The sequence below is a fragment of the Ahaetulla prasina genome, chromosome 1 (genome assembly GCF_028640845.1).
Source record: "Ahaetulla prasina isolate Xishuangbanna chromosome 1, ASM2864084v1, whole genome shotgun sequence".
In the NCBI taxonomy this organism is placed as follows: domain Eukaryota; kingdom Metazoa; phylum Chordata; class Lepidosauria; order Squamata; family Colubridae; genus Ahaetulla; species Ahaetulla prasina.
This window is the reverse complement of record NC_080539.1, coordinates 358944290-358972229: the sequence shown is the minus strand read 5'-3', so window position 1 is coordinate 358972229 and position 27940 is coordinate 358944290. Positions and strand designations below refer to the sequence as shown.

General features: G+C 43.6%; 1 pseudogene; it reads left to right on the top strand.

The window, feature by feature from the left end:
- Positions 1-133: 133 nt before the first annotated feature.
- Positions 134-27940, top strand: LOC131188176 (uncharacterized; annotated as a pseudogene).

The following is a 27940-nucleotide window of genomic DNA, read 5'->3' as shown; positions in this document are numbered from 1 at the left end:
TGTCAGTCCCCCTCGTCAAAGGCACTGCTTGGCTTGGACAGAAAGCAGGCAGCTGTTGCTGCTGTCAATTGGTCTTGTGCTGGAGCAGGTCTGGCTAATTCTCTCCTTGGCTCCCGCTGCCTTCTCTCAGCTGATGACTTTGACAAAGCCCTTGCTTGCTGCCTCCTCCACTCCCTCTGGGTTGGAGCTCCAGAGGAGTTGCCTTTGTCTGTCCTCCACTTTTCCCGTGCAAATCAGACGGAGACGGGCTTCTCCATGGCCGACTCTCTCCTCAATCATTCTTGGCCATCCTTCTCCAGGAGGTGGATGAAGAGATGGTCCTTCAAGCGAGGTAATGTGGCAAGGACCCATGTTTGGGGGACGGCTGTCACCTAAGGGACAGTGAGGCAGAAAAGGGCTGACTTGTCTATGGCTGAGAAGCGGTTGCCATGAGGGGAAAGTGGGCCCAGTGTAAATATTTGGCTGCGCTCTTCTTCCCAAGTGATTTACACCTTGGGTATATTTGGTTTAGCCATGGCTCTTTGGACTTTTGCCTTTATATGTGTGTGTGTCTATATCTATAGAGGGAAAGCTCTGCTCTTCGGAGTTGATTTGTCCATAGAGGGAGATTGTGGCCTTCCAACAGAGCCTGGCTTATAAACAGAACAAAAGTGTATTACTTATAGAACCAAATTTTTAGAGTGCCGGTTAAATTTTCCAAAAAATAACAGCAGCTGTTGGGGGGTTTCTGGGAGGGAGATATTCTCCTCCAGGTATATACCCATGATTCCATCTACTTGTTTTTACTTTATTTTTCTCTAGATCAGGCATGCCTGTGTATCTCTGACATTTGAATCTCGGATTGGCCACATATGTGGGTTTCAAATATAGGATATACTTTTCCCCACAGCTGTGGTGCTGCTTTATAATTGCTCCCCCCCCTAAACACACACACTGGAACTTCTTCCCCAGGCTGTCCTTTCGTTTAGTACAAGAGCCATAACCTTTTATGGTTCCTACCAGGATGTATGATAGGCAATTGCAGAATATGTTTAATGTCTCATAGAGCAAACAGTATTCTTTGGGGACAGTCGGCTTTTTGCAAATCTTTAGGACTGTTTTTTTTCCCTGTGACAAACTGTACATAGATTAATGAGCACGAGACGCGCCAAGTCTTACATTATTTGTCATGATATACTGTGGGTGTCAAGGAATAATATTCCTGCCTGAGTTCCCATGGTAGACGTTCTCTGTGGAGGAAGGTTACCTTTTGGGGGTTTAGCTGACTGGCCAATTCTGATTGGTGTCATTCAAACCCAGGTGAAAATTAGAGATTAAGTGTCTCTTTCATTCTCCAGACAGAGATGGAAGGCTACGATGTCCTCATAATAGGTCAGTCACATCTCTCATGTTCTTCTTATTTCCACACCTCCCCAGATATGGGGATAAATTGGGTTTCCACCCCAATCACAGTTAATAAAACTTTTAAAATGTTGTTATTGTAAAGATGGCTTTGATATTGATCAAAATGGCTGTCAACTAGAGTTAGTTGGCTGGGTCATTTGATGTTGGAGTGAAAGCTAAGATATCTATGATTAGTAGAAGATGTGTTGTAGCATGGTATGGGACTTTCAAGATATTGTGAATTTTCTTCTAATTCCCCTCCGCCCCCTTGTAACCTTGTTCAGTTGGAAAAAAGACTCTCCTAATTTTTTCCTGTGAGATTGATGACTGAGGGAGGCTTTGAATACGGACAGTTTGATCCTAGTTTACTATGGCAGACTTAAGGCTTCTGGGCAACTTAATGTATTGAATAAATGCAGCCACTTGATTAGGTTCAGTGAATTCGTTAGACAGAAAATTGGTCAGTTTAACAAGCAGGTGAAACATGTTGCATTAATGTAGCATGGACAGGTAGCAACCAGTCGCCTTACGACTGGTTGCTTAGCTTGCTTATCCCCCAAAAATGGTATTTATGATCCATTTCTGAAGTTCCTATGCCCCCCCCCCAAGCCCTCAATCATGTGACATTTCAGGTGCTTGGCAACTGGCTCCCATTTACAGCTATCTGAAGTGTCCTGAGCTCACATATCTGCAATTTAGGACTTTTTGCTGAAATTTGGTGTTAACTTCCAGTTTTCAGCAAAAAACAACCCATAGTGAACAATGAGGTCTGCTTAATGATTGCGCTGTTCATTAAATAAGTGCTACAAAAAAGATCATAAAATTGGGTTGGTCATGTAGGTGACCTGCTTTACAACCATCATTACTTATGATCACAATAGGCAGGTTTTGTTATGGTTGTAAGTATTTATTTATTTATTTATTTATTTAAATTTTTATACCGCCCTTCTCCCGAAGGACTTAGGGCGGTTTACAGCCAAATAAAACCACAATAATAAATATAATAAAACAGTAATTAAAAAACCTATCAAATATGACCCAATTTAAAATACATATAAAACAATAAAACCCAGTTAAAATTTACAACCCCAATAATAAAATATTAAAATTCTAAAATTCTATGCCAGTCCTGCTCGAAGAAATAGGCATGTCTTCAGCTTGCGGTGAAAGGTCTGAAGGTCAGGAAGTGGACGAAGTCCCGGGGGAAGTTCGTTCCAGAGGGTAGAAGCCCCCACAGAGAAGGCCCTTCCCCTGGGGGTCGCCAGCCGGCATTGCTTGGCCGACGGCACCCTGAGGAGTCCCTCTCTGTGAGAGCGCACGGGTCGGTGGGAGGCAAACGGAGGCAGAAGGCGGTCCCGTAAATAGCCTGGTCCTAAGTCATGGAGCGCTTTAAAGGTGGTAACCAATACCTGTTGTGTCCCACTCCTCCGCTGACGGCCGGGTCAGGGAAATCCGAATCAGGCGTGCCTCTGCAGCTGTGCCAAAGTCCTAGCAAAGTCCTCAGGACAGGCAGGAGACCAGAAAGTGACTTCAGCAAGATATGTTTAGACTTTGCCTGACTCAGAGAATGCCAGAAAGCAGGTCCTTTATATAGGCCATGGGGTGTGGCTCCATGACTCAGCACTTATCCAGGCCTGCCCCTCCCTTCCTTCTGTTGCCTCCGTCTATCAAGTCTTCTGACGCGAGGGTTACTCCAGTCTGCAGCTGTTGGCAATTGACCTCCCTCAGGCTCACATGCTGTGGAGGAGGGGGAGGGGTCTAGTTGCTCCGTTTGCCTGGGCGTGGAGCCAGAGCTGGGGGCTGGAGATACTTGCCTGTCTGGGCATGGAGCCAGGGCTGGGGCTGGGAGGCATACTAGGACATTCCTCCGTGTTCGGAAGCAGATAAGAAGGCCCTGGCTGTGGTGAGATTGGACGAGACACAACAATACCTTGAAGTACACCCGATAGACCACAGGCAGCCAGTGCAGTTTGCGCAGGAGTGGTGTTACATGGGAGCCATGAACGGCCCCCTCTATCACCCGCACAGCTGCATTCTGGACTAACTGGAGTCTTTGGGTGCTCTTCAAGGTGAGCTCCATGTAGAGAGCATTGCAGTAGTACAAGCGAGAGGTAACAAGAGCATGAGTGACTGTGCATAGGGCATCCCGGTCAAGAAAGGGGCGCAACTGGTGGATCAGGCGAACCTGATGAAAAGCCCTCCTGGAGACGGTCGTCAAATGGTCTTCAAAAGACAACTGTCCATCCAGGAGAACACCTAAGTTGCGCACCCTCTCCATCGGGGCCAATGACTCGCCCCCGACAGTCAGCCACGGTTGCAGCTGACTGTACCGGGGTGCCGGCATCCACAGCCACTCCATCTTGGAGGGGTTGAGCCTGAGCCTGTTTCTCCCCATCCAGACCTGTACGGCTTCCAAACACCGGGACAGCACTTCGACAGCTTCATTGAAGGGCATCCGGAGGCTGCAGTTAGTCCAGAATGCGGCTGCGCGGGTGATAGATGGAGCCCCTCGTGGCTCCCATATAACACCCATCCTGCGCAGACTGCACTGGCTACCTGTGGCCTTCCGGGTGCGCTTCAAGGTCTTGGTGACCACCTTTAAAGCGCTCCATGGCATTGGGCCGGGTTATTTACGGGATCGCCTACTGCTACCGAATACCTCTCACCGACCCGTGCGCTCTCACAGAGAGGGTCTCCTCAGGGTGCCGTCAGCGAGGCAATGTCGTCTGGCGACGCCCAGGGGAAGGGCCTTCTCTATGGGGGCTCCCACCCTTTGGAACGAACTACCCCCCGGACTCCGTCAGCTTCCGGACCTTCGGACCTTCCGCCGCGGGCTTAAAACATACTTATTTAATTGTGCAGGACTGAACTAGATTTTAAATTTATGGGTTTTAATTGGGTTTTATTTGTATATTTTAATTAACGGGCTTTAAAATAAGTTTTTTAATTGTTTTTATTCTGTATTTATGTGTTTTTAAGCGCCTGTGAACCGCCCTGAGTCCTTCGGGAGATAGGGCGGTATATAAATATGATTAAATAAATAAATAAATAAATAAATTGGGGTGGCCTGGGGTGGAAAAGTACAGCTGCGTATCATCAGTGTACAGTTGGTAACTCACCCCAAAACCACTGATGATCTCACCCAGCGGCTTCATATAGATGTTGAACAGGAGAGGCAAGAGAATCGACCCCTGCGGCACCCCACATGTGAGGCGCCTTGCGGTTGATCTCTGCCCTCCTGCCAACACTGTCTGCGATTGGTCAGAGAGATAGGAGGAGAACCACCGATAAACTGTGCCTCCCACTCCCAAACTCCCCAACCAGTGCAGCAGGATACCATGGTCGATGGTATCAAAAGCCGCTGAGAGGTCTAACAGGACCAGGGCAGAGGAATAACCCCTGTCCCGAGCCCTCCAGAGATCATCAACCAACGCGACCAAAGCTGTCTCTGTGCTATACCCAGGTCGAAAACCAGACTGGAACGGGTCTAGATAGACAGTTTCATCCAGGTACTGGGGTAACTGACGTGCCACCACACTCTCTACAACCTTCACCACAAAACGAAGGTTGGAGACTGGACGATAATTTCCTAAAACAGCCGGATCCAGGGAAGGCTTCTTGAGGAGGGGTCTCACCACCGTCTCTTTCAAGGCGGAAGGAAAAACCCCTTCCAACAAAGAAGCATTAATAATCCCCCGGAGCCAGCCTCGTGTCACCTCCTGCGTGGCTGGCACCAGCCAGGAGGGGACACGGGTCCAATAAGCAAGTGGTGGCATTCAACCCTCCCAGCAACCTGTCCATGTCCTCGGGAGCCACAGGGTCAAACCCATCCCAAATAATCTCAACAAGACAAGTCTCCGACGTCTCACTTGGATCTACCCAATTTTGATCCAGATCATCCCGAAGCTGAGCGATTTTATCGTGCAGATACATACTAAAATCCTCGGCTCGCCCTTGTAGGGGGTCATCCCGCTCCTCCTGTTGAAGAAGAGAGTGGATCACCCGAAACAGGGTGGCCGGGCGGTTATTTGCCGATGCAATGAGGGAGGAAACGTAAGAACACTTAGCCTCCCTCAATGCCACTAGGTAGGTCTGAATATATGACCTAACTAGTGTTCGATCAGCTTCCGTATGGCTGGATCTCCAGGCACTCTCTAGGCGTCTTCTCCAGCACTTCATCTCCCTCAGCTCCTCGGAAAACCAAGGAGCCGATTGAGGTCTACGCCGGGTCAGAGGCCGCAAAGGCACGACACGGTCCAAAGCCCCGGCCGCAGCCTGTTCCCAGGCTACGACTAGCTCCTCAGCCGTGCCATGGGCCAGATCCTCAGGAAGTGGCCCAAGCTCCATCAGGAACCTCTCCGGGTCCATTAGGTGCCTGGGACGGAACCAACGCGTTGGTCCCGTCTCCCTGCAGTGGAGAGTAGTGGTCCAAAAGTCCAGACGAAGGAGAGAATGATCTGACCATGACAAAGGCTCGATAACTAAATCTCCTAAATCCAGATCATTCAGCCACTGCCCAGAGATGAAAATCAAATCCAGTGTGCCTCCCCCAATGTGAGTAGGGCCGCTAACTACTTGAGTCAGGTCCATGGCCGTCATGGAGGCCATGAACTCCCGAGCTGTCGTAGATGCCACACCGGTCGATGGCAGGTTGAAATCCCCCAAGACCATAAGTCTGGGGGTCTCAACCGCCATCCCGGCAAGCAAGTCAAGTCAAGGACTGCTGGTATTTAGAGAAAACCCAAAACATATATACTGTCCTACTTGCGTTAATGAGCCTGCAAGCTCGTGCAGGTCTCTAAACAAATGTCTAAGATTGGCACATGAAGATCCCAGGATAGACTAAACATGTATGAGGTAAATGTCTATGGAGATTCTCCGTCATCCAGGTCATGGTTGTCCCAAGGGTGCTTTTTTCCAAGAGGCAACTGGACTCTCTTGTTTTTCTTTTGAAGATGTTTTGCTTCTCATCCAAGAAGCTTCTTCAGCTCTGACCCCACCATCCAGTCAGAGCTGAAGAAGCTTCTTGGATGAGAAGCAAAACATCTTCAAAGAAAAACCAGAAGACTTTCAGTTGCCTCTTGAAAAAAGCACCTTTGGGACATGTATGAGATAATCTAATTCGTCAGGGATTAAACAGCCATCAACATGTCAGTTGCCTTGGGAAAGAAACTGACTAAGGTGTTTTGTTTTGTTTTTTAAAATCTTCTTCACTCCTTTTTAAAAGAAATCCTATTGGACAACTGCCTTGTTTCCTGCATGTACATAATGGGTCTGTGTAGCACGCAGATACCATTATTTTCAAAGCACGGTGAAATGCTCCATTCTACCCTCTTGCCTTTGAGTGTGCTCTCCTATCTTCTCATCACCATAAATAAATCAGGAAGATGTCTGGCCTCCCTCCCCCCTTCAGTGTTTTGGCAGAGTTTGTCTCTCTCCATGGTACCACCTTGAAATCACTCAACCACTCTGAAGTAGGGCCAGACAGCCAAAGGGGATCATGCTGGGGGAAAGAGCTTGGCATCCCCATTGCTAGAGGCCTGCATATTGCCTAAAATGGTCTCCCTACGGCCCTCAGTGCTCTCCCCTCACAGAGCCACCTCTTCTGTGCACAACATGTTCCAGAGTTTATGGGGACTGATTTATTGTGTATTGAGGCTGGATTGTTTGAGGAAAGGAGATCAGATTTGAGGATAACCGTTGAGAACTCTGGGTGGGCCCGCGACACTCTGGGCAACAAAGCCACTGGATCTGTTCCCAGGTTGGAGTGTCACTTCAAACATGACCAGCGATGACAAGAAACTGTTAGCTGGTTTTGTCTTTTGCAAGGAAGGGAGGAAAGCTGGAGCAGCAGCCCTGATCTGAATCTAATTTAAGCTGTTCCCGCCTGACTTCTAGAATGTGTGTGTGGGCGGGCGTCACTCATTTGTCCAGAGTCAAGAGCAAGGTTCCCTGTGCAAAGGAACAAAGCAAAAAAAACTGTGCGCTCCATTTTAGACAACAGCTTGTTTGAAGTTAACAGACTGGCAGAGCAGTGAAGCTTTCCAAGACCTAAAGATTCAAAGTGACTCTCGCGAGTTGCTCAGCAGGCTGATTTAAAAAAGCAGACTGTGCATAGAGTTGAACTTCTAAATAGAATAGATTAGAATAGAATAGGATTTTTTATTGGCCAAGTGTGACTGGACACACAAGGAATTTGTCTTGGTGCATATGCTCTCAGTGTACATAAAAGAAAAGATACATTCATCAAGAATCATAAGGTACAACACTTAATGATAGTCATAGGATACAAGTAAGCAATCAGGAAACAATATCAATATAAATCATAAGGATACAAGCAACAAAGTTACAGTCATACAGTCATATTTGTACCCTATCATTAAGTGTTGTAAGTGTTGTACCTTGATGAAGGTATCTTTTATGTACACTGAGAGCATATGCACCAAGACAAATTCCTTGTGTGTCCAATCACACTTGGCCAATAAAAATTCTATTCTATTCTATTCTATTCTATTCTATTCTATTCTATTCTATTCTATTCTATAAGTGGAAGGAGATGGGTGATGGGAACAATGAGAAGATTAATAGTAATGCAGACTTAGTACATAGTTTGACAGTGTTGAGGGAATTATTTGTTTAGCAGAGTGATGACGTTCAGGAAAAAAACTGTTCCTGTGTCTAGTTGTTCTGGTGTGTAATGCTCTATAGCGTCTTTATAAAGTAAAGAATAATATAAATCTTTTAGCATACATTCTAGATTTTCACCAGAAGGAACGCTTGATTTTAAAAATGTGTTTGGAAGTGTGTGCCCTGGTTTTTAGTAGGAGTCCATCAACAAGTATCAGACTAGCTGTGCAATGTTCCCAATGGTAGACGGTGGCAAAACAATGAGACAAACATCGAATAAGAATTGCTATGGGAAGGAAGTTAATTCCAAAAGAAAACATACAGTAGCAACTACATTTCTACTACATGTCTAGATAAGGAATTGGCACTTCAGAAACAGTATGTAGTTTTTAGTACAGTATGCTAAACAAAAAACCTCATACCAATAAAATCAACATTATCTCAATATTAGATCATTAACTAAGAGCTAATACTAATAATAGCAGATTCTACATTTCATTTCAACAATGAAATGTGGAATCAGAAGGATACTATAGGAAGAGTGAAGGCAAATGCTGTGTTTTTCCTACACCGTTGCAGCTATTTCTGTATCCTTCAGCTGGTGGAGAGATAAGTGGCTGCTTCTTCCTTTAGCCCACAGCCTTTCTGCCTTGTAACCAGGTCCTTCTGCTCCTTTCACTCAGGGTCAGACTGCAAGCGAAGCGCACAAGATTTCCCCAGCAGTTGCACTGTCCCCACCTCAGGGTGTAACAGCCCAAACACTTTGTCTCCATCCTTGATTGCTGAGGATGAGGTCTTCTTTGGCAGCATGGCAGAAGAGAGGGTGAGTACATTAACTGTGGTCTACTAACTGAGAGGACAATCTAACTGTGTGTTTGGAGGAAGAAAGTAACCTAGGTCTGCGCTATTCTCTGACCAGAGTATAAACTAGGTACTTAGGAAGGCAAGCTAAGGATCCTTCCACTTATATGTATTTGTGGAACCATTTTTATATGCAACTATGCAACAAGGAGATTAGAGGAACAACTCCAAGATGGTACTTCCAAAAAGCATTTAAATTCTCACTTCAGTCAGAACTAGGTTTCTTCCATGAGCTGTAAAGATGTATTTTTCCCTCCTCCTTCTTGATTGGCGAGTTATTTCCCATGCAGTGAAAGAGTTTGATGGAGCACCTGTTCCTACCATATATGTATCTGAAGCTGCAGGGTAGCATTTTCAGCAGTGGAAATTTTGTTTGTGAACTTCTTGATTTGAAACTGTCTCCAGACACTGGGAGTATCATTCTAAGAAAAGCTCCAGAATTCAGTGGCAGACTACATAGCTGATGTGCGGAAGGTCATTATTTCCTTAAACTACAGGCTAGAAGCAAGGGATAGAATCAAGATCACGTGAAGTCTTAGTACCACTTTATAATGCCTTGGTGAGACCATACTTGGAATGTTGCATCCAGTTTTGGTCACCACAATATAAAAAAGATGTTGAGACTCTAGAAAGAATGTAGAGAAGAGCAGCAAAGATGAGTAGGGGACTGGAGATTGAAACATATGAAGAACAGTTTCAAGAATTGGGTATGTCTAGTTTATTGAAAAGAAGGACTTGGGTTGACATGACATAGCAATGTTCCAATATCTAAGGGGCTGCCATAAAGAAGAGGGGCTCAACCTAATTCTCCAAAGCACCTGAACGCAGGACAAGAGGCAATGGGTGGAAACTAATCTAGAACTAAGGAGGAATTTCCTGACAGAGCAATTAGTGGAATGACTTGCCTCCAGAAATTATGGGTGCTCCGACACTGAAGATTTTTCAGAAGAGATCGGACAACCATTTGTCTGAAATGATATAGGGTTTCCTGCCTGAGCAGAGGGTTGGACTAGAAGATCTCCAAGGTCCTTTCCAACCCTGTTATTCTGTTGCCAGCATCTCTAGTAAGAAAGGGAGTTTATTTATTTATTTATTTATTTATTTTGTCACAACAATATATGTAGGAATCATACAAAAGATTATATAGTATATAAACATATATGGGTAAATATAAGGAGGTATAAGCATATATATAGAAAGAAGAAAAGAAAAACAATAGGACAGGAGCGGTAGGCACGTTTGTGCGCTTATGCACGCCCCTTATGGTCCTCTTAGGAATGGGGTGAGGTCAATAGTAGAAAGTTTTTGGATAAAGCTTTTAGGATTATGAGAAGAGACCACAGAGCCAGGTAAAGTGTTCCAAGCACTGATGATTCTGTTACAGAAGTCATATTTTCTGCAATCTAGATTAAAGCGGTTGACATTAAGTTTAAATCTATTAGTTGCTCTAGTATTATTGCAATTAAAGCTGAAGTACCTTTAACCAGAAGGACATTACAATAGATGATTCTGTGAGTTAAGGTTAGATTCTTGTCGAAGGCGACGGAGTTCCAAGTTTTCTAAGCCTAGGATTTCAAGTCTGGTGGGATAGGGTATTCTATTGAGTTAGATGAGAGGATGTGAAAAGACCTGTTCTAGATATGCTGACCTGGAGAATCTCAGATGATAATGCCCAGACAACAAATGGACTTTAGATAAGTCACAACAAAAGTCAGTTTAAAAAGAAATCTCTAGTTAACACAGAAACCTTTTTTTTTAATATGCAGAAGATTCAAGCATTAATCCCAGATAACAGGGCTGAGATTTAAAAGACATAGACCAAAAACTTCCCAGAGGCTGTGTATGTGTGCTTTCTTTAAAGAAGTCGACACAATCAACCTTGTATCCTTTTGTATCGTAGATGACTTTTATCTTAATGACTCAGTTTTCAATCTGTTCAAAAACTTCCCTAAATAGGTCTGGAGAACCTCCATTTGGAGACATTTTCACAAGTGAGGCAAGAATATTACGTGAAATCCTCCAAGTTCAAAGAAGAAAAAGCCACACTAGTAGAAGTTTTGTTTTGTTTTGTTATAAATCTTACCTTTGGCTTTCTGTTTCCATGCAATATATTGGTCTAAGCCATGGTTTGCTAACAACGATTTATCGATTAAAGCACAAATAGGTGGATTCACCCATGCTGAATATTAACCACAGCCTATGAATCAAAACCATAGAGTCTGGTTTTACTAAGCCAAATATCTACAAATCACTTCATGGGTTAGCATGATGACTAAATTCAACCTATGATAACATTAAGCTATAGTCAAATATTTTGTTTTTAAATAAAATAAATAAATATTTATTTATTATTTTTGTCACAACAATATATAAAAGTATCATACAAAAAAGATTATATAGTAGATAAACATATATATGAGTAAATATTAGGAGGAATAAGCATTATATATATAAGAAGAAGAAAAAGAAAAACAATAGGACAGGAACGGTAGGCACATTTGTGCTCTTATGCACGCCCCTTATGGTCCTCTTAGGAATGGGGTGAGGTCAATATTAGAAAGTTTTTGGTTAAAGCTTTTGGGATTATGGGAAGAGACCACAGAGTCAGGTAAAGTATTCCAAGCACTGATGATTTTGTTACAGAAGTCATATTTTCTGCAATCTAGATTAAAGCGGTTGACATTAAATTTAAATCTATTGGTTGCTCTTGTATTACTGCAATTAAAGCTGAAGTAGTCTTTAACAGGAAGGACATTACAATAGATGATTCTATGAGTTAAACTTAGGTCTTGTCGAAGGCGACCGAGTTCCAAGCTTTCTAAGCCTAGGATTTCAAGTCTGAATACGATCCAGAAAGACTGAAGCGCAACCTACATTGTGCTAGGTATTACACAATAGAAAAAAATACCATCAGAAGAAAGAACTACCTCTTCTTTTATACAGCTGTAGCTTATTATTAAATCTTTGTACAACTCAAGGTAATGTTTCTGCCCCCTATTTTCTCCACAACCACAGTCAGGGAAGTGGGCTGAGCTGAGAGAGATTGACTCGCCCAAAGTCATCCCCTCAGCTGTCATAGCTAAGGTGGGACTAGAACTCACAGCCTCCTGGTGATTGGCCCAAAGTCACCTGCCAACTTTTATGCCTAAGGGAGAACTAGAACTCACATTCTCCTGGTTTCTAGCCCAACACTTAACACAATGTAAGCCGCCCTGAGTCTTCGGAGAAGGGCGGGATATAAATTCAAATTTAAAAAAAAAATACCTTAACTACTAAACTCCTGGTGATTGGCCCAAAGTCACCCACCAACTTTTATGCCTAAGGGAGAACTAGAACTCACATTCTCCTGGTTTCTAGCCCAATACCTTAACTACTAAATTCTCTGCGTGTCTTTCTATGTGTCCATCTATGCCTGACCTAACTTGACATATTTAATTATTTGTTTGTTCCCTCCCTCCCATTGGCAGGAAGATGCTTCTTCTCCAGAACAGGACACACTTCCATGTATTGTTGACAGCAGCACAGAAGATCTACTCTCTATAGATTCTGCTCTCCAGGGATCAGAGTATTATAAGGATCTGGAATTTGCTGGGCCTGCAGAGACGAATAGCAACATGCGCTCGCGGCTTGATTGGACGTCACAGGAAACTCCTGGTTTTTGCTCATCAGCAAAACATTCCACAGGTTGTGAGGAGATAGTTGCCAATACTCAGAGTTTGGATACACCCGCCAGTTTTGAGATGGGACATCACTACTTGGAGGAGGTCTGTGCTTGTCCATGTAGTTCTGGGAACCAGGGGAGCTTTGTCAAAGGTGAGCAGGAACAGATACTGCATGGTGAGGAAGGCTTTCCAGTTTTGACCAGGTCTATGTCTACCTCACGGCGGCACAGCTGGGAAAGTCTTCAGTCTCCAACAGATGCCCAGCGTAGGTGAGTCTATCCTAGGAATGGGAAAGTTGAAAGGATTGATATTGGAGTTGCCTGAGTAAAACTAAACATTCCACCATTTAAATTGCATCTTTCTTTGGATTTCTCTTTGTTTTTTTCCATATGCAATAATGAGATGATATACCTAATTTAAGCAAAAGAATGTGAACGAACTACTTTTAAAAGGTAACAGCCACAAATGTATTCATTTATATCCATCCTTCATTTTTATAAACTGTTCAAGGTTGCAATCTACCTATTACTCCTTCTTCCCCCTATTTTTCCCACAACCACCACCCTGTGGGAGTGAATTGTACTGAGAGAGAATGAGCGTCCCAAAGTCACCCAGCTGGCTTTCATGTCTAAAGCGGGACTAGAACTCACAGACTCACAGAGTTTACAGCTACACCAAGCAACTAAATTGCCTACTGCAATTTAGGCAATTACCTAGTTATGAGGAATATGCTTTATGCATGTTCATAAAATTTTCATACTGATGCCTCAGCTCTGCTCTAATGAGCAAGATTTTCTGGAGTTTATTTGTTTAAGGGAAGCTTATTTTTCTTCTGAGCTGCTCTTAAGTTGCTATTACTTTTCAGGTAAAATAGAGTTTCAAATAGCCAATTTAGGATCTATGGATTATAGGAAGATACTTTCAATAAATATGTACGTATGTATGTATGTATTGTATGAATTCCCTGCCAGCTGTATTTCCAACCTCTTTTCAGACTGGAATAAGGGCTTTCATATTCCAAATATCCTTTTGAGGGCATAGTGATAAAGCAAGTTATTTTCTGAAATTATCTTATTCTGTGGAATCCTTGATGCTCTCTGAGCTTGACTGTCTAAAGACTTTTCATTACCCAACTAGGTAACATCATCAGTGCTAGTAAGAGTGGAGTTTGCTCCCTGTTTATATGCTGTTGTGGGTGTCTTTGTGTGGGTGTCATTTTCTCGTTTGTAGTTCTTTGATCAGGATATTGTTTTCTGCTTGATTTTTTTTGTCTGGTGTTAATCAAACAAATTGAGACTTTTGAACTATGGTTCTTGAGAAGACTCCTGCAAGTTCCTTGGATTCCAAGGCGATCAAACCAGTCAGTCCTCGAGAAGATCAACCCCGACTGCTCTTTAGAAAGCCAGTTCCTGAAGATGAAACTCAAATACTTTGGCCACCTAATGAGAAGGAAGGACTCATGGAGAATAGCCTAATGCTGGGAAAGATTGAGGGCAAAAGAAGAATGGGACGACAGAGAATGAAGTGGCTGGATGGAATCACTGAAGCAGTAGGCATAAGCTTAAATGGACTCCAGAGCAGGAATGAAATCCAGCAAGTTCTGGTAGCAGAAATTTTGAGAAGTTTGGAGAACTAGTAGCAGAAATTTTGAGTAATTCGGAGAACCGGCAAATACCACCTCTGGCTGGCCGCAGAGTGGGGTGGGAATGGAGATTTTGCAGTATCCTTCCCCTGCCACGCCCACCATGCCATGCCCACAGAACCGGTAGTAAAAAAAATTGGATTTCACCACTGCTCCAAAGGATGGTAGAGGATAGGAAAGCCTGGGGGAACATTGTACATGGGATTGCAATGGGTCGGACTTGACTTCACAACTAACAACAACAAATGAGACAAAAATCACCCTGCATATTTGAGTGTTGGCTGCTGGAGAGGCTGTTTTCTGTCTGTTTCCTCCTTAGCTTTTATACTATCCCTTTTGAACGGTGTTTAAATGTGGTGTATCTCTATTGATGGCTGATTTGCCCGAGTGCCAAGCTTCCAGAAATTCCCTAGCATTTTTGGATTTGGCTTGATCTAGCATGCTAATACTTTCCAAATGGTTGGGTCTGTCCACGTTATGAGATTAAGGGGTTTTCATTGTGTCTTTTGACTGTTAATTGGTGTTCATGGATGTGCTCTGTTAGCCTTCTGTCTATCTAGTCTACATAGTGGCTGTTACATTCTTACACTGGATGTTGTACATGATGCCTGTTTTTTTGTATATGCTATGGTGACATCATGTGGTTGTAATAATCTGTTGGTTGTTTCTGAGATATTGTTTATATATGGTAGTATTATCCTTTTCGTAGCCTAGGTTGGATGTGCTGTAGTGGGTTGAGTACTCAGCACTAAACCCAGTTTATATCTATTGGAATAAATCCGCAAGAAGATCTTGTGGAATCCATAATTTACTTGTTCTTTTTTTTTTTTATTGAAAGAGTTTTAAAAAACAAAAACATTTTCCCCCTTTTCCCCCCTCCCTCCCAAAAACAAACAAACAACCTAAAACAAACAAACATTACCTAAAATAACTTTCTAATTATTCAAAGGCAATCTGATATTTCTTAATCTGATATCTGTTTTGTAAATAATCAATCCATTTTTTCCATTCAATTAAATATCTTTCCTGTGTATTGTCTTTTAAAAACGCTGAGATTTTAGCCATCTCAGCCAAATTAATAACTTTCAGTATCCATTCTTCTATTGTAGGTACCTCTTCTTTCTTCCAATATTGTCCAATCAACAGTCTTGCTGCTGTTATTAAATTCAAAATCAATTTAGTCTCAATCCCTGTACAATCCGTTATAATTCCCAAAAGGAAAAATTGTGGCAGGAACTTTATCTTCTTCTTCAGTACATTTTGAATAATCCACCAAATTCTTATCCAAAAGACCTTAATTTTCTTGCAAGTCCACCAAATATGAAAATATGTAGCGTCATCACAATCACACCTCCAACATTTCGCTTGGATATTAGGATACATACATGATAATTTTTTGGGATCTAAGTGCCATCTATAAAACATCTTATAAAAATTTTCCCTTAAATTCTGTGCTTGTGTAAACTTAACATTTCTAACCCAAATTTTCTCCCATGTTTCCAACATTATTGGTTCCTGAATATTCTGTGCCCATTTTATCATACAATCCTTTACCAAATCCTTTTCCGAATCTATTTCAAGCAACACATTATACAATCTCTTTATATGCTCCTGGGTCTGATTTCTAATTTGCTTCATTAAATTTTCCTCCCTTTCCATTATACCAATTTTTTGATCTTCTTTCCATCTAGCACTTATTTGCCCATAATTTACTTGTTCTTAAATCACCACAAGATCTTGTTCATTTTAATGAGCGTCAAGTTTCTGCAACCTGGTGCTTTTCAAATGTACTTTCATGATCATGTTCCTGCTGGGAGCTGCTGGACTATGTTAAGTGTGATATGTATTATATTGCTTAAATGATATGGTCTTACATCACTCATTCTTCATTGCTCAGCAGAGATCTGAATTTAGTTGCCTGTCTGGAGTGAATAACTTGCAAATATTGGTTTTGAATACAAGAAACATGGAAAACTGGGTTTCAAACTCCCTTAGTCATATAGCTCATTGGGTGATAATTGTGTCAGTCACTCCACCCCTTCTATTAATTTAATCGTAAAATATAAAAAGAATAAAATGTAATAAAAGATATATTTTTTCTTTTTCCTAGCGTTTTCCCCTGAGTGCAGGCTTCACTTTTTCTCCTGGATCCCCCAAGTGTTGATGCAACAAAGAGTGTGTTCTGTGGTCATAAGCCAACTTAATATCTGCATAAGGGATTTAGAACAGGGGTCTCCAACCTTGATCCCTTTAAGACTTGTGGACTTCAACTCCCAGAGTTCCTCAGCCAGCTTTGCTGGCTGAGGGACTCTGGGAGTTGAAGTCCACAAGTCTTAAAGGGACCAAGGTTGGAGACCCCTGATTTAGAACATCTCCTAAAATTATCCAACTCTTGTACCGAAATAACAGTAGGGCAGACAAGCTTTATATCACTTCAATAACAGCTGAATGAGGCTATGAAAATGCCGTAAGTTGTTAGTGATGAAATGAACACTGTAGGTTTGCAGAGCTTTCTTTAATAAACACACATGATTCGCAGAAGATTCTCCTTTTAACCCAAGAACTCGTATCTCAGAAGACTTGCCTTTTGATTTAACTAGCCAACGAAGTTAATTTGTAAAGCGTTTCATTTTATTTGTACCAATTCAGCTTTTGGCAAAACTTCATTCTGATCTTCTAAGGTAAATACCCAAATTCTGGCTAGTATCAGCTAAAGGGCCACTAACAGATATTTGCAGCATGCCTTTCAAAAGAAGAAGTGCGGGGGCTGGGGGGGGCTATCTTAAAAATCAGAATTGCCATCACTGTTGGAATTGCCATCAAAAAATTGTTAGAATACTTGTTTAATTTGGAGGGTGCAACTAACACTGGGCATTCCTTTTTAAGGACTGTAACACTCTTGTGAGTAGATGTCTCTCTATTTTACTGCCAACTCTGAACAAGCAATATTGATTTTATAGCACAGCCAGAAGAGGGTCTATTTTAAACTCTCTCCTCCTTATAAGGTGCCTGAGGAATTATCTGCTCTTGGGATCTTGGCAAAGCTTTCTGTCATAGGCACTGGATTTTTCCTGTGGCTAGGAAAGACTTTATGCCAGTTATAAAAGATGGGGGTGGGAGTGGGGCGGGAGGGGGAAGGCTAATCAAGTTTGGGAATTGTACCTCCCCACTAAATCTCACAAGGGATCATCAGAGATTAAGAAGATCACTTCTGTGATCAAGAGTGTTCTGTGACTCCCTTTCTCTTGAGCGCCTCCATCTACTCTTAAAAGATGTTCTTTAAGAAAAAAAGAAAAGAAATAAACAACACAATTATCTTATATTAGTTGTTAGAAGAACATGCCAAAAACATTAAATCTCAATTGATGTGTTTTTTTTTTGTTTACATTTATACCCCGCCCTTCTCCGAAGACTTACAATGTATAAGGCAATAGTCTCTATAATGTATCTTTAAAAGTTTTGGTGGGAAAATAGCACGTTGCTGATTGGTTGAAGCCTCCGGCTAAACTGTATATAAAGAGAGGTTTTTCCCAGCACTGGCTGCTGGGTTCACCATATAGTAAAGAGCTGTTGTCACTATCCTGGTCTCCTGCCTTGTTATTGCCCGAATCTAACACTGGCGACGAGGATGGGATCTCGAGGCTAAGAGCGCCAGGAAAAGAGCTGAACTCACCAGGAAGACGCGAACCCAGCAAACAAGGGGCGGAAAGCAGCGATGTCCGGCTACACACCGCCAGCGCCATTCGACCCAGCTAAGGAAAAATGGGGGTCATACATGGCTCGTTTCGAGTGTTTCCTCGAGGCGAACGAATTTCAAGGAGTTTCAGACAACAGGAAACGAGCGTATTTCCTGAGCCACTGCGGTCCAGAAGTATTCGACACCGCAGAATCCCTGGCGGAGCCAACGCCGGTACAGTCGGTACCGTGGCAAACTCTGCAGACTTTATTGAAAGCCCATTATGCACCAACGCCGTCCAAGTATGTGCAACGGTTGGTCGGGGCGCAGACAGCAAGAGGGCGAGTCTATCAGCGCATACATGGCCGCCCTGAGGAAAGCCTCAAAACATTGCGAGTACCGAGACTTGGATGAGGCATTGCTGGAGCAACTCATCCGCGGGGTCAGGGACATCCGTTTGCGGAGGCGGCTGCTGTCTAAAAGCAACCTAACGCTGGCAAACGCCTTGGACGAAGCCAGGGCTCACGAGATGTCTACCCAAGCGGCGGAAACCCTACAAAAGCCGCTCGCACCAACGGCTGGTGCGAAATCAACCCCGGTCCACAACGAGGAGATCCAGGCTGAGTCGGACGGTGAGGAAGAGGAAGGAGTCTTCCACACCGGGAGGCCGGAGAAAGAAGACCGGGGTGACTGCGCAAGTTGCGGAGGGCAACACCAACGACAACAATGCAAATTTAAGGATGCAGTGTGTCGGCGGTGCGAAAGGAAGGGGCACATAGCACAGGCCTGTCGAGCACCCCAACCTTCCCGCCAAAAATTCAAACCGGCCAATCAGAGCGCGGGAACGGCGAAGCGGCCCGCGAGTGGTCAGTTTAAAAAAGGCGCGAAGTTGAATCAGACTGTCGTGAGAGTGGGTCACGCATCAACACGCCTAGAAAAAAAAATCTTTACAAAGGCAAAGATTGAGGGGGTGCCGTGCCGATTGGAGGTGGACACCGGCTCATCGATCACGATCATGTCCTGGGACAACCTCGTGAGAGCCTTACCCGCCATCGCAAAGCGCAAGCTGCAACCACAGAAATTAAAGGTACAAGACTACCAAGGGAATCGCATCCCTGTTCGAGGGGTAACGTCCGTCCACGTCGAGTATGGACAATACAAGAAAACTCTGCCCATCACCATCGTCGATGGGACCCTGCCAAGCTTATTGGGTCTGGACTGGTTCCGAGCATTGGGCATGGGGGTGACCGGAATCTTCAGAAACGAAGTCGACCTCAAAGACGCACTCATGAAGGAGTTTGGGGACGTTTTCAAAGACTGCCTGGGCAAGTACAAGGGGACCCCTATCTCATTTAACTTAGACCCACAAGTCGCCCCTATCCGTTTAAAGGCTAGGAGGGTCCCGTTCGCCCTAAAGCCCAGGATTGACCGGGAACTGGACAAACTAGTAAACCAGGGAATTTTAGTGCCAGTTGACCATGCTAAATGGGAGACCCCTATAGTCACCCCAGTCAAACCGGACGGGTCGGTCCGGATTTGCGCTGACTACAAGGCAACGCTCAACAAAGCATTGCAAAAGAGTGCTTACCCCGTTCCGGTGGTACAGCACTTACTGCACTCATTGGGGCAAGGGCAAGTTTTTGCCAAGCTAGACTTGGCCCAAGCCTATCAACAGCTACCCGTAGATAGCAGCACAGCCGAAGCACAGACAATTGTGACTCACAGAGGGGCTTTTAAGTGCACCCGGTTACAGTTTGGGGTTAGTGTGGCTCCAGGGTTATTTCAGAACCTCATGGAGCGGCTATTGCAAGGACTACCAGGGGTGATACCATACTTCGACGATGTATTGGTATCCGCTGAGAACCTAGAGGAATTAGGGGTAAGGCTGCGAAAAGTTTTGGGCATTTTCCGGTCTGCCGGCCTAAAAGTTAAACTGAACAAATGCCAGATCGGGGTTGAATCTGTGGAATTCCTGGGCTACCGAATAGACAGGGAAGGGATTCACCCCACTGAGAGCAAGGTACGGGCTATCAGGAAGGCCCCAGCCCCAAAGAACAAACCGGAGTTACAGGCATTCTTAGGTCTGGTCAACTTCTACGCCGTATTCTTAAGGAATAAGGCAACAATTGCCGAACCGCTGCACAAACTACTAACAAAGACAGCTGCATGGTCTTGGGGAAAGGCGGAAGCTAGGGCATTCGAAGGGGTAAAGAATCTCCTATCTAGCGATAGCCTCCTTATCCAATACAATGGCACGCTGCCATTAGTGTTAAGCTGCGACGCATCTCCCTATGGGGTGGGGGCTGTGCTCAGCCACAGGTTGCCAAATGGCGCAGAAGCCCCAATTGCATACTACTCCCGAACCATGTCATCAGCTGAAAGGAATTATAGCCAGCTTGATAGGGAAGCCTTGGCTATAGTCTCCGGAGTAAAGAAATTCCATGAATATGTATTTGGTCGTGAATTCGAAATCATCACGGACCACAGACCCTTGCTAGGGTTGTTGGCAGGCGACCGCCCAACGCCCGTGGCACTCTCGCCCAGACTGACCCGATGGACTATCTTCCTAGCGGCATATTCCTACAAATTACTACACCGGCCGGGAAAGGAATTAGGGCATGCAGACGCCCTGAGCAGATGCCCGTTACCAGAGACTATCGAAGACCCCACTCCGGGGATACCAGTTCTGCTAATTGACTCTTTGGACTCTGGCCCAGTCACATCCAAGGAGGTGGCTCGGGCTTCGTACAAGGACATTACAATAAGGACTGTAATTGGTTGGGTACAACGAGGTTGGCCCGCTGCGCCGGGCGAACGTTTCAAAGAATTTGTAAAAAAACGTGGGGAACTCTCAGCCCAAGGGGGGTGCCTGCTATGGGGGGATCGAGTGGTGATCCCGGAGAAATTGAGGGAAAAGGTATTGGAACTCCTTCACGAAGGCCACCCAGGGATCGTCAGAATGAAGGGTTTAGCGAGAAGCTATGTGTGGTGGCCCTTAATGGACACGGAAATTGCTGAAAGGGTAGGGAAATGCCAGGCCTGCCAGGAATCCAGACCACTACCCCCAACGGCCCCGATTCGGGAGTGGGAGAGACCCCAGGGCCCTTGGTCTAGGATCCATATCGATTTTGCCGGCCCCTTCCACGGCCAAACCTTTCTGGTAGTAGTCGATGCCTACTCCAAATGGCTGGAAATCATCCTCATGAGATCCATGACAGCCGAGGCCGTGATTTCAGTCCTACGGCACCTATTCGTAACGCACGGGCTGCCCGACACGTTAGTCTCTGATAATGGCCCGCAATTCACGGCAACCCAGTTTGAAGGATATTTGGCAGAAGAGGGCATCCGGCATGTCCTCTCGGCGCCTTTCCACCCTGCGACGAATGGCCTTGCAGAACGTTCCGTTCGGAGCGCAAAAGAAGCATTGTCCAGAATCAGGCCAGGTGACTGGCAAACAAAAATCGATACCTTCCTGGCCGTCCAACACAGAACCCCCTGTGTCACAACTGGCAGAAGCCCGGCAGAACTATTAATGGGTTAGAAGCTCAGGTGCCCACTAGACCGTTTAAACCCAAACTACACACCAGACGGTTACAAAGGGGTGCAGGGTAAAACAAGAGGGATGGCAATAGGCGACCTAGTGTGGGCACACAACTACAGCGAGGGTCCGACCTGGGTAACAGGAAAAATCCTAGAGATAACAGGACCAAAATCATATCTAGTTGAGATAGAGGATGGCCGGGTATGGAAGCGCCACATAGACCAGATAAGGAAACGCATAACCGGTAAATCAGAAACAGGCCCTGACTACCCAATGAATGAATCCACAACTGACTCAAACCCGTGGAAAACGCGAGACTTATCTGAGTTCCAGAAGGTCCAGCGACACCAACCGGCCCATCCTGAAGACAGCGGGGACGACTCTACAAATAATCCAGGGCCGGATGGCCTAGAGGAGGAGCTGAGAGGAACAAACAGTCCCTCCGGTCAGCTCGACTCACTCCCAGGAAGTGAATTGCGCAGGTCCGAAAGAGTCAGGAGACGCCCAGTCTACCTGCGTGATTACGTAGAAAAATAAGATGCTAATTTTATGCAAATATTGGTAAAGTGTTTTCTGGGAGGGAAGGAGTGTAATGTATCTTTAAAAGTTTTGGCGGGAAAATAGCACGTTGCTGATTGGTTGAAGCCTCCGGCTAAACTGTATATAAAGAGAGGTTTTTCCCAGCACTGGCTGCTGGGTTCACCATATAGTAAAGAGCTGTTGTCACTATCCTGGTCTCCTGCCTCGTTATTGCCCGAATCTAACAGTCTCATTCTATTTGTATATTTTTTTACAAAGTCAACTTATTGCCCCCCCAACAATCTGGGTCCTCATTTTACCTACCTTATAAAGGGTGGAAGGCTGAGTCAACCTTGGGCCGGGTTCGAACCTGCAGTAATTGTAGGCTGCTGTGTTCTAATAACAGGCTTCTCTACTGCCTGAGCTATCCCGGCCCTGTTCCAACAGCCCCTGAGTTATTTTTGTGATATATGCTATAAAAGCAGTGTAAATAAATTTGACAGGGAACCTGGCATCTTTACTCAGCTTAAGCAAACGAAAAGAAGAAGTTTACAGTTATATACTAATTCTTCATGCAATAATTTTGCTCAAAACTTTAAAGAGTTATTTGCAATCAAGAAGGGTCAGCTAAGGATGAATATCCCAAAGGTGCTTTTCAAAAGGCAGCTGGACTTTCTTGGTTTTCTTCTTCAAAATATTTCGCTTCTCATTCATGAAGCTTCTTCAATTCTTCAGTTGCCTTTTGAAATGTACCTTTGGGACAACCATGACCTGGATGATTGAGAATGAATACTTTAATAGGTATGTTAAGCCATATTGAGTGACGCAAATGCATTAAATGTCAAGATTGTAAGCAAAAATATAAAAAACTAAAAATTAGTTTTCTAATTCACACCATGCTTGCTTAACTTAACTTATCCACCAGAACTCTCAGGCAGTACCCATGAGGATTAAAAGTTTTCTTCTCTTTCCTTTTTGTAGCTAATGAATTTTCAAAGTTGTTCAGGATATTATTATAAGAATATTGCTATAATAATTAAAGAAATACAGCAGGGAAAATCAAAGAAATTGCACTCAAAACATAGCAACCCAGAATCTATTTTCCCCACTTGTTCTAAAAAGAGTTCCTTAGAATGCTGCATTTTAAGGCATCAGTACAAAAAATGAGAAAACCCCTTAAAAGTGTCAATAGAATAGAATAGAATAGAATAGAATAGAATAGAATAGAATAGAATAGAATAGAATAGAATAGAATTCTTTATTGGCCAAGTGTGATTGGACACACAAGGAATTCGGTGCATAAGCTCTCAGTGTACATAAAAAGCTGTAAGTGATAAATCATGATCATAGTCATAAAAATAAATTCATCATAAATCGTAAGATACAATGTTTAGTGACAGTCATAGGATACTAAATAAGCAATCGACATAAATCATACCAGGATACTAAATAGAAGTGTCTTAGGTCTGGTAGAGAGTTAAGACTGCTGTGTCCTTGAAATGTTTCTTCTGCTGTGATCCAATTTTATTCCCCATCAGGTTCAGTCTGGATGCATCAGAGCTAGGGAGTGACACAGAAAGGGAGGAAGAAAAGGAGAAGAGTCTCCCTGATTTGTCCCCACCTCTGTCTTGGTCAGGACTAGAACCTTGGAGCGCTAGCAGTGTGATCAAAGTGGAAGATGAGCCTTTGTGCCAAAATGTGGGCCTTGTGGAAAAGCCTGGGAATGTGGTGAGTCTTGGCTGTTTCGTTGGCTGCCCTGCATTATGGAGTGGATGTGGCACCCACCTAACTTGGCAATGAGAGCACGGCCAGATTAGCTGTTTGCTTCAGTCAACTGCTTCAAGCGCCTCTCCGTCCTCTAAAAAAAAAACCCCAAAGCTAGTTAACACTATGGCTTGAGGCTTTACCAAAGTATATTTATGTGTGTGAGGTAACTCAGACCTGGTAACATAAACCATTAAAAGAAGATACAAAAACTTAATGCAAAAAAGTCCCAGGTGTAACCTGCTGCATCTCCAGATAAGGATTAGTTAGCAAGTAACAATAGTAATAGCATTTAGACCAGAGATGGGTTTCAGCAGGTTCTGACCAGTTCTGGAGAACCAATAGCGGAAATTTTGAGTAGTTCGGAAAACCGGTAGTAAAAATTCTGACTGGCCCTGCACTCATCTACTCTCTGCCTCCCATGTCCCAGCTGATCGGGAGGAAATGGGGATTTTGCAGTAACCGTCCCCTGCCACGCCCACCAAGGCACACCCACCAAGCCATGCCACACCCACAGAACCGGTAGTAAAAAAAATTGAAACCCACCACTGACTTAGACTTATATACAGCGTCACAGTGCTTTATAGCCTTCTCTAAGCTGTTAACAGAGTCAGCCTATTGCCCCCAGCAATCTGGGTCCTCATTTTACCGACCTCAGAAAGATGGAAGGCTGAGTCAACCTTGAGCCTGGTGAGATTCAATCTGTTAAATTGCAGGCAGCCGGCAGTCAGCAGAAGTAGCCTGCAGTACTGCATTCTAACCACTGCGCCACTGTGGCTCAGGTCCTTTGCCTGTCTAATATATAAAAGGGCTGTCAGTGGAAAAGACAATCCAGGCTAAGTAGACGGATGACCTGATCTGTGAAACAGAAAGCAATTGATTTTTGAATTGGGACCCTCATTTTCTCCCAGCATTAGAAAGTTGTAGGATAGTACAAAATAAAACAGAACAACTAAAAAAACAACAACCACCCAACAACACAATATTATAAACCAATCCCATGAGACCTCAGTATTTTTAACATGAAAACAACCAATCAACACTGATACATTTAAAACAATACCCTGAAATAGAATATATAGTATATAATTTAAAACTATGGTTAATCTGGACGTGTCCGCTAAATACAAAGGGTGGAACACTCAAATTCCTCTATTAAGTAAAAAAAGGTATGTAAACTTCTTTTAAAGGCCACCAAATTTTCACAGCTACAAAAAGAGATGATTTCAGAGTTGTGGGATCAGGTCCCTCAAGGTGTAGAACTTGGAAATGAAAACCAAAGGCAGGATGTCCTGTCCTAGTGCCTGGAGGCTGTAGGGGTCTGGATGGGAAAAACAGGCTTCAATTGAATCTAGCAAGACTGAATGGGCTTTGGGTGTTGGGGATCTTCTAAATCTGTTTTTTTAAACCATATTTAGTACTGGATGGGGCCCCAAACAGATCCTGTATGTAATCTGGAGGTCCTTCTGGACTTAAAACTCAAGGAACAGGTAGCAATCAGGGCCAGGAGGATTTTTGCACAAGTTTGCATTGTGCATCACAGCTGTGCCTGTTCCTGGATCATGAGGCTCTGCTCACAGTTATCATGCCAGCTCCTCCTTCAGAGTCCCTAATAAATATACACCAAGTGAAGAATCTATAAATGGGGGCAAGGTCAGCTGGTCTTCAAAGGCGGCAGGTGGAGGTTACTGGGGAATATGGACTACAAATCTTGATCAGGGCAAAGCAATAGATGCAATTGACATAGACTTCTGTAAATCTAGAAGCCTAGAAGACAATTTGGGAGAAAGGATTGGGGGATTTAAAATGTAATACAGGTGTGTTAAACTTTGCAGAGGTTTAACACATCTATTTTTCACCTTTTTTAGGCAGCAAACTGGAAACTGGGCTGCCAAAAAATGATGGGTGCTGCAGCTGCTAAATCTGAGGCGTGTTCTAATAGCTGCCAAATGGGGGCTGCCTACACTCAAAGGACAAAGTGAACAAAATGTCCAAGGGTTCAACGAATACATTAGTGTTACATCATATTAAGCAAAGAAGGGGCCAGGGGCTGACTGTGGTGGAGATCATGAGCTAGTCATGTTCACAGTCCAAGTTAATCTAGAGCAGGGGTCTGCAAACTTGGCTCTTTTAAGACTTGTGGACTTCAATTCAAAGCTTTGCTGGCTGAGAAACTCTGGGAGTTGAAGTCCACAAGTCTTAAAAGAGTCAAGTTTGCAGACCCTTGAGCTACAGTGAAAGAAGAAAGCCAGCCAGTTTCCACAATGTGAGCCTGACCATATCTTGACCCAACATTTTCAAGGAGAACATCACAAATCACTTTGAAATCCTGAAACTCATTGATAAAGAAACAGCGGGATTGTGGGATTGGATGAAGGAAATTACTATGAGAAGAGGCTGCCAAAGACCAAGAAAAAGAAGAAAACAAACTGGGTGTTAGAACAGAGGGCGAAAATTACTAAGTGGATTGAAGCCGGAGCAAAGAGAGACAAAAGTTCTCAGGAAGGAATTTAACCAAAAATATTAAAAGAGCTGTTAGAAGAGGCAAAAAAGCAGTACAGGCAATTCTCAACTTATGACCACAATTGAGCCCAAAATTCATGTTGTTAAGTGAGAAATTTGTTAAGTGAGTTTTGCCCCATTTTACGACTTTTCTTGCCACAGTTGATAAGTGAATCGCTGCAGTTGTTAAATTACTAACCCGGTTGTTAAGTGAATCTGGTTTCCCCATTGATTTTGCTTGTCAGAAGATCGCAAAAGGGGATCACATGACCCTGGGCAATGCAACTGTCATAATTGTGAGTCAGTTGTCAAGTGTCTAAATTTTGATCACGTGACCATGGGAATGCTACAATGGTCATAAGTGTGAAAAATGGTCATAACTCACTTTTTTCAGTGCCATTGTAAATTTGAATGGTCACTAAATAAACTGTTATTACAACATCTATAGACATTACTTCCAAAAGATCTCTGAACTCAGATTTCAACCTCAAATTTGTATGCTAAAGGACACCAATGGACAGATAGTTACTGATTCCAAGAAGGTAAAACAAAGATAGAAGGAATATACTGAAATACTGTACAGTGGAAATATCTACATTTAAGATACCTTAGAAAATATTCCCTACTTACAAGAACCTCTAGCATTTTAAGATGAAGTTAGATCAGCACTCTGGTCATTACCAAGTTAGAAGGCTACAGGAATTGTGGAGTAGCTGCAGAAATATAGCAAGAAACAGAAGATGAATCCATAAGGATTCTAACTAAATTCTGGCAGCTAATTTGGAGATTGGCACAGTGGAAGAAGTCATTCTACTTACCAATATCAAGAAAAGGGAGCTAATAGGGTATGCAAACTCTCATATCATTTCACGCGCTAGCAAAATAAAGTTTAGGATAATCCAATACAGATTAGAACCCTACATGGAAATGGAGATGCTACATGTCCAAGCTGGCTTTAGAAAAGTTTGACATTATTTTTAATGCACCTAGATAATTGAGAAAAATCAAACAATACCAAAAATTCACTCCAGTAGGGTTCTAACACTAATTGCAGGAGAACATGAGCAAGAAAATTGTATTTCTCTAGGTTCTCTCTGTGGACTTCCCATTTAGACAGTTCCATGGTGGGAACAAGGTAAGAGTGATCCAGTGGCTTAAAGGTGGAGCTCTCACCTCACAATCAAGAGGCTGTGAGTTCAATCCTAAGTAAAGGCAGGTATTTCTCTCTGGGCACAATAAGACTATATTTGCTAAACAAAACACCGCATTGGCAAAAGGCAGGGCATTCGGCCAGTAAACACTCAGCTCATTTTAGTTGCTCAGACTCCACGCTGCAACGGATGATGGGGTTGTTAAAAGAAGATGATGATGGGAACAGAGTGATGGGCTAAATAGGTATAGTTTGGTAATATTGTTACTATGTTCTTAATGAAATTATGTTCAGGGTTAAAGAGAGCAGTGCTAACGGGTTGCTCTCTCTCTTCTAGGCTAGTGACAACAGTGGGAAGCGACTGAGGTCTACTTCTATCTCATGTTCCTGTGGCAATGTCCCCTCTCAACATGTAGCCCACAGCCTGGAAGTCCCACTTCCAATCTCAGTCGGTTAGTAGCCCTCCTCAATTGCTAGTTAGCAGGTTTTCTGGAAAAGAGAGATGCGATCAGATGCAAACATATGGTGGGAATATTGCTCTTGATGTAACACCTTCCAACAGAGGGACAGCTCATAACCCAGAGCTGTCAATCTTAGGAACAGGATCGATGGA